General features: G+C 35.8%; 1 non-coding gene across 1 annotated transcript; it reads left to right on the plus strand.

The window, feature by feature from the left end:
- The first annotated feature begins 4,280 nt into the window (after positions 1-4,280).
- Positions 4,281-4,388, plus strand: LOC127742494 (small nucleolar RNA R71). The gene has a single exon (XR_008003775.1). It is a non-coding gene; the product is annotated as a small nucleolar RNA R71 (small nucleolar RNA).
- Positions 4,389-6,824: the final 2,436 nt, after the last annotated feature.

Below are 6,824 nucleotides of genomic sequence, written 5' to 3' on the forward strand. Positions count from 1 at the left end.
ACCACGAAGATTCTTGTTAAGGAATCCAAGAGATATGCACTCGGTCTAAGGTAGAACGGAGGTGGTTGTCAGTCACGCGTTCACGGGTGAGAATGATGACGAGTGTCATGGATCATCACATTCATCATGTTGAAGTGCAACAAATATCTTAGAATAGGAATAAACAGAATTGAATAGAAAATAGTAGTAATTGTATTACAACTCGAGGTACAGCAAAGCTCCACACCCTTAATCTATGGTGTGCAGAAACTCCACCGTTGAAAATACATAAGTGATGAAGTTCCAGGCATGGCCAAATGGCCAGCCCCCATGAACGTGATCAAAGGATCCTCAGTTAATCCAAAAATAATCCAAAGATGTCTAATACAATAGTAAAATGTCCTATTTATACTAGACTAGCTACTAGGGTTTACAGAAGTAAGTAATTGATGCAGAAATCCACTTCCGGGGCCCACTTGGTGTGTGCTTAGGCTGATCTTGAGCTTTACACGTGTAGAGGCTTCTCTTGGAGTTGAACGCCAAGTTGTAACGTGTTTTTGGCGTTCAACTCTGGTTCGTGACGTGTTTTTGGCATTTGACTCTAGAATGCAACATGGAACTGGCATTGAGCGCCAGTTTGCGTCATTTAATCTCAAATAAAGTATAGACTATTATATATTGCTGGAAAGCTCTGGATGTCTACTTTCTAAAGCCGTTGAGAGCGCGCCATTTGAAGTTTTATAGCTCCAGAAAATACATTTCGAGTGTAGGGAGGTCAAAATCCAACAGCATCAGCAGTCCTTTGTCAGCCTTCTTATCAGAGTTTTGCTCAGGTCCCTCAATTTCAGCCAGAAATTACCTAAAATCATAGAAAAATACACAAACTCATAGTAAAGTCTAGAAATGTAAATTTATCATAAAAACTAATGAAAACATCCCTAAAAGTAGCTAGATCCTACTAAAAAATACCTAAAAACAGTGCCAAAAGGTGTATAAATTATCCGCTCATTACAACACCAAACTTAAATTGTTGCTTTTCCCCAAGCAACTGAAAATCAAATAGGATAAAAGAAGAGAATATACTATAAATCCCAAAATATCAATGAATATTAATTCTAATTAGATGAGCGGGACTTGTAGCTTTTTGCTTCTGAACAGTTTTGGCATCTCACTTTTTCCTTTGAAGTTTAGAATGATTGGCATCTATGGGAACTTAGAATTTTAGATAGTGTTATTGATTCTCCTAGTTAAGTATGTTGATTATTGAACACAGCTACTTTTATGAGTCTTGGTCGTGGCCCTAAGCACTTTGTTTTCCAGTATTACCACCGGATACATAATGCCACAGACACATGACTGGGTGAGCCTTTTCAGATTGTGACTCAGCTTTGCTAAAGTCCCCAGTTAGAGGAGTCCAGGATTCTTAAGCACACTCTTTTTGCTTTGGATCACAACTTTAACCACTCAGTCTCAAGCTTTTCACTTGGACCTGCATGCCACAAGCACATGGTTAGGGACAGCTTGATTTAGCCGCTTAAGCCTGGATTTTATTTCCTTGGACCTTCCTATCCATTGATGCTCAAAGCCTTGGATCCTTTTTACCCTTGCCTTTTGGTTTTAAGGGCTATTGGCTTTTTCTGCTTGCTTTTTCTTTTTCTTTCTATTTTTTTTCGCCAAAATATTTTTTTGCAAGCTTTTGCTATTCACTACTTTTTCTTGCTTCAAGAATCAGATTTATGATTTTTCAGATTATCAGTAACATTTCTCTTTGTTCATCATTCTTTCAAGAGCCAAAAATTTTAACATTCATAAACAACAAGATAAAAAATATGCACTGTTCAAGCATTCATTCATAAAACAAAAAGTATTGTCACCACATCAATATAATTAAACTAATTTCAAGGATAAATTCAAAACTCATGTACTTCTTGTTCTTTTGAATTAGGAACATTTTTCATTTAAGAGAGGTGAAGAGGTGATGGGGAAGAGATATTGAGGTGATTGGTGAGGGGATCCTGTGGGGTCCATAGATCCTGAGATGATCCTGTAGGGTCCACAGATCATGAGGTGTCAAGGATTATCATCCCTGCACCAATGAGGCGTGTAAAATGCCCTCTGCATGCAATCCTGGCGTTCAACGCCATTGATGCTTGTTTCTAGTGTTGAACACCAGCTTCATGCTTGTTTTGGGCGTTCAACGCCCATTTGCAGCATGTTTCTGGCGTTGAACGCCAGTTTCATGCTTGTTTTTGGCGTTCAGCGCTAGCTTTCCTCAGGGTGTATTCCTGGCATTTAAACACCAATATGCTGCTTGTTTCTGGCGTTCAACGCCAGATCCATGCTCTGTTCTATCATTGAACGCCAGCCAGATGCTCCTTACTGGCGTTTAAACGCCAGTAAGCCTTTCCTCCAGGGTGTACTTTTTTTTCTGCTGTTTTTGATTCTGTTTTTAATTTTAGTATTTATTTTGTGACTCCACATGATCATGAACCTAATAAAATATAAAAGAACAATAAAAGAAAAATAAAATTAGATAAATAAAAATTGGGTTGCCTCCCAATAAGCATTTCTTTAATGTCAATAGCTTGACAGTGGGCTCTCATGGAGCCTCACAGGTATTCAGGTCAATGTTGTAGACTCCCAACACCAAACTTAGAGTTTGGATGTGGGGATTCAACACCAAACTTAGAGTTTGGCCGTGGCCTCCCAACACCAAACTCAGAGTTTGATTGTGAAGGCTTTGTTTGACTCTGCACTGAGAGAAGCTTTTCATGCTTCCTCTCCATTGTTATAGAAGAACACCCTTGGGTCTTAAACACAAGGTAGTCCCCATTCAATTGAAGGACTAATTCTCCTCTGTTAACATCTATTACAGCTCCTTCTGTGGCTAGGAAAGGTCTTCCAAGGATGATGCATTCATCCTCCTCCTTCCTAGTATCTAATATTATGAAATCAGCAGGGATGTAAAGGCCTTCAACTTTTACCAACACGTCCTCTACCAATCCATAAGCTTGTCTTACTGACTTGTCTACCATTTGCAATGAGAATATGGCAGGCTGTACCTCAATGATCCCGAGCTTCTCCATTACAGAGAATGGCATAATATTTATGCCTGACACTAGGTCACACAGAGCCTTCTCAAAGGTCATGGTGCCTATGGTACAGGGTATTAAGAATTTGCCAGGATCTTGTCTCTTTTGAGGTAAAGTTTGCTGAATCTATGTATCTAGTTCATTAATGAGTAAGGGAGGTTCACCTTCCCAAGTCTCATTACCAAACAATTTGGCATTCAGCTTCATGATGGCCCTTAGATATTGAGCAACTTGCTCTCCAGTTACATCTTCATCCTCTTCAGAGGAAGAATAGTTTTCAGAGCTCATGAATGGCAGAAGGAGGTTTAATGGAATCTCTATGGTCTCTATATGAGGCTCAGATTCCTTTAGGTCGTCAATAGGGAACTCCTTCTTGCTTGAGAGACGTCCCATGAGGTCTTCCTCATTGGAATTCATGTCCTCTCCTTCCTCTCTAGATTTGGCCATGTTGATTATGTCAATGGCCTTGCACTCTCTTTTTGGATTCTCTTCTGTGTTGCTTGGGAGAGTACTAGGAGGAGTTTCAGTGATTTTCTTACTCAGCTGGCCCACTTGTACCTCCAGATTTCTAATGGAGGACCTTGTTTCACTCATGAAACTTAAAGTGGCCTTAGACATATCAGAGACTAAGTTTGCTAAGTTAGAGGTGCTCTGCTCAGAATTCTCTGTCTGTTGCTGAGGAGATGATGAATAAGGCTTGCTATTGCTGAGCCTATTTCTTCCACCATTATTAAAGCCTTGTTGAGGCTTTTGTTGATCCTTCCATGAGAAATTTGGATGATTTCTCTATGATGAATTATAGGTGTTTTCATAAGGTTCACCCATGTATATTACCTCTGCTATTGCAGGGTTCTCAGGATCATAAGCTTCTTCTTCAGAAGATGCCTTTTAAGTACTGTTGGATGCATTTTGCCATCCATTCAGACTTTGAGAAATCATGTTGACTTGCTAAGTCAACATTTTGTTCTGAGCCAATATGGCATTCAGAGCATCAATTTCAAAAACTCCCTTCTTTTGAGGCGTCCCATTGTTCACGGAATTTCTCTCAGAAGTGTACATGAACTGGTTATTTGCAACCATGTCAATAAGTTCTTGAGCTTCTGCAGACGTTTTCTTTAGGTGAATGGATCCACTTGCAGAATGGTCCAATGACATCTTAGAGAACTCAGATAGACCATAATAGAATATATCCAGAATGGTCCACTCTGAAAGCATGTCAGAAGGACATCTTTTGGTCATCTGCTTATATCTTTCCCAAGCTTCATAGAGGGATTTACCATCTTTTTGTTTGAAGGTTTGAACATCCACTCTAAGCTTGCTCAACTTTTGAGGAGGAAAGAACTTAGCCAAGAAGGCCACGACCAGCTTATCCCAGAAGTCCAGACTATCTTTAGGTTCTGAGTCCAATCATGTTCTAGCCCTATCTCTCACAGCAAAAGGGAAAAGCATGAACTTGTAGACTTCAGGATCTACTCCATTAGTCTTAATAGTCTCATAGATCTGCAAGAACTCAGTTAAAAACTGGTAGGGATCTTCTGATGAAAGTCCATAGAACTTGTAGTTCTGTTGTAGTAGAGCAACTAGTTGAGGTTTCAGCTCAAAATTGTTTGCTCCAATGGCAGGGATTGAAATGCTTCTTCCATCAAATTTGGAAGTAGGTGTAGTATACTCACCAAGCATCCTCCTTGCATTATTATTTTCGGCTGCCATCTCCTCTTCTTTTTCGAAAATTTCTGTAAGGTTGTCTCTGGATTGTTGTAATTTGGCTTCTCTTAGTTTCCTCTTCAGAGTCCTTTCAGGTTCAGGATCTGCTTCAACAAGAATATTCTTGTCCTTGCTCCTGCTCATATGAAAAATAAGGGAACAGAAAATAATAATAGGGATCCTCTTTACCACAGTAGAGAGATTCCTTTATGTTAGTAGAAGAAGAAAGGAATAGAAGAAGGAAAAGGTAAGAATCCAAACACATGGGTGAAGATAGGTTCAGATTCTTGAGATGAAGAGAAGTGTTAGTAAATAAATAAATAAATAGAAGGAGATGAGAGGGAGAGAATTCGAAAATTAATTTTGAAAAAGGGTTAGTAATTTTTGAAAATTAAAAGAAGAATTAAAAATAAAATTAAAATTTGAAACAATTAGTAAATTAAGAAAATTTTGAAAAAGAGGGAAGTGATTTTCGAAAATTAGAGATGGAAAAGTAGTTAGGTGGTTTTGAAAAAGATAAGAAACAAACAAGAAGTCAATTAGTTAGTTGAAAAAGATTTGAAAATTAATTTTGAAAAGATAAGAAGTTAGAAAATATATTTTAAAAAGATATGATTGAAAAAGATATTTTGAAAAAGATTTAAATTTTTTTTAAAATTAAAATTGATTACTTGACTAACAAGAAACTAAAAGATATGATTTTAGAATTTAAAGATTGAACCTTTCTTAACAAGAAAGTAACAAACTTCAAATTTTTGAATCAATCACATTAATTGTTAGTAAAGTTTTCAAAATTTTGAAATAAAGATAAGAAAAAGATTTTGAAAAAATATTTTCAAATATTTTCGAAAATTAATAGAAAATGAAAAAGATTTGATTTTCGAAAAATATTTTAAAAAGATAAGATTTTTAAATTTGAAAATTTAACTTGACTTGTAAGAAATAGCTAAGTTTTTAAAATTTTTGACTAAGTCAACTCAAATTTTTGAAATTTTGAGAAAAATAAGAAAAAGATTTTTTTATATTTTTGAATTTTTAATGATGAGAGAGAAAAACATAAAAATGACCAAAAACATGAAAATTTTTGGTTCAAAATCAATGATGCATGCAAGAACACTATGAATGTCAAGATGAACACCAAGAACACTTTGAAGGTCATGATGAACATCAAGAACATATTTTTGAAAAATTTTTGATGCAAAGAAAACATGCAAGACACCAAACTTAAAAATCTTTAATGCTTAGACACTATGAATGCAAAAATGCATATGAAAAATAACAAAAGACACAAAACAAGAAAACATCAAGATCAAACAAGAAGACTTACCAAGAACAACTTGAAGATCATGAAGAAAACCATGCATGAAAATTTCGAAAAATGCATAACTTTTTTAAAAACATGCAATTGACACCAAACTTAAAATTTGACTAAAGACTCAAACAAGAAACACAAAAATAATTTTTTTTGATTTTTTGATTTTATAATTTTTGTATATATTTTTCGAAATTTTATAGGAAAAAGAAAATAAGAAATTCAAAAAATTTTAATAAGAATTCCAAGAATCTTTCAATGTTAGCCTAAAGCTCCAATCTAAGGGTTGGACATGGCTTAATAGCCAGCTAGCTTTAGGATATAAATCAGGCATGCAATAGCTGATACTTCATCCAACTCCATATACATGCCTTTTATGTTGACAAGTGGAAGCCTCAATCCAAAAGAATTTGGATATGGCTTTACAGCCAGCCAGGCTTCAACATGTTACCATGACTCTAGAATTCATTCCTAAAAATTTTGAATAATTTTTGAAAACAAAAGGAAAAATTTTTTTGAAAGAATTTTGAAAAAGTTCCGAAAACAGGTGAGAAAATTTTTTTTTGAAAATTTTTGAAAATAAAACAAAAAGAAAATTACCTAATCTGAGCAACAATATGAATCGTCATTTGTCCATACTCGAACAATTCCCGGCAACGGCGCCAAAAACTTGGTGCACAAAATTGTGATATCTAATAATGGCATTCAACTTGGTATGCGCATCTACTAACTCAGCA

The sequence above is a fragment of the Arachis duranensis genome, chromosome 1 (assembly GCF_000817695.3).
Source record: "Arachis duranensis cultivar V14167 chromosome 1, aradu.V14167.gnm2.J7QH, whole genome shotgun sequence".
NCBI lineage: Eukaryota > Viridiplantae > Streptophyta > Magnoliopsida > Fabales > Fabaceae > Arachis > Arachis duranensis.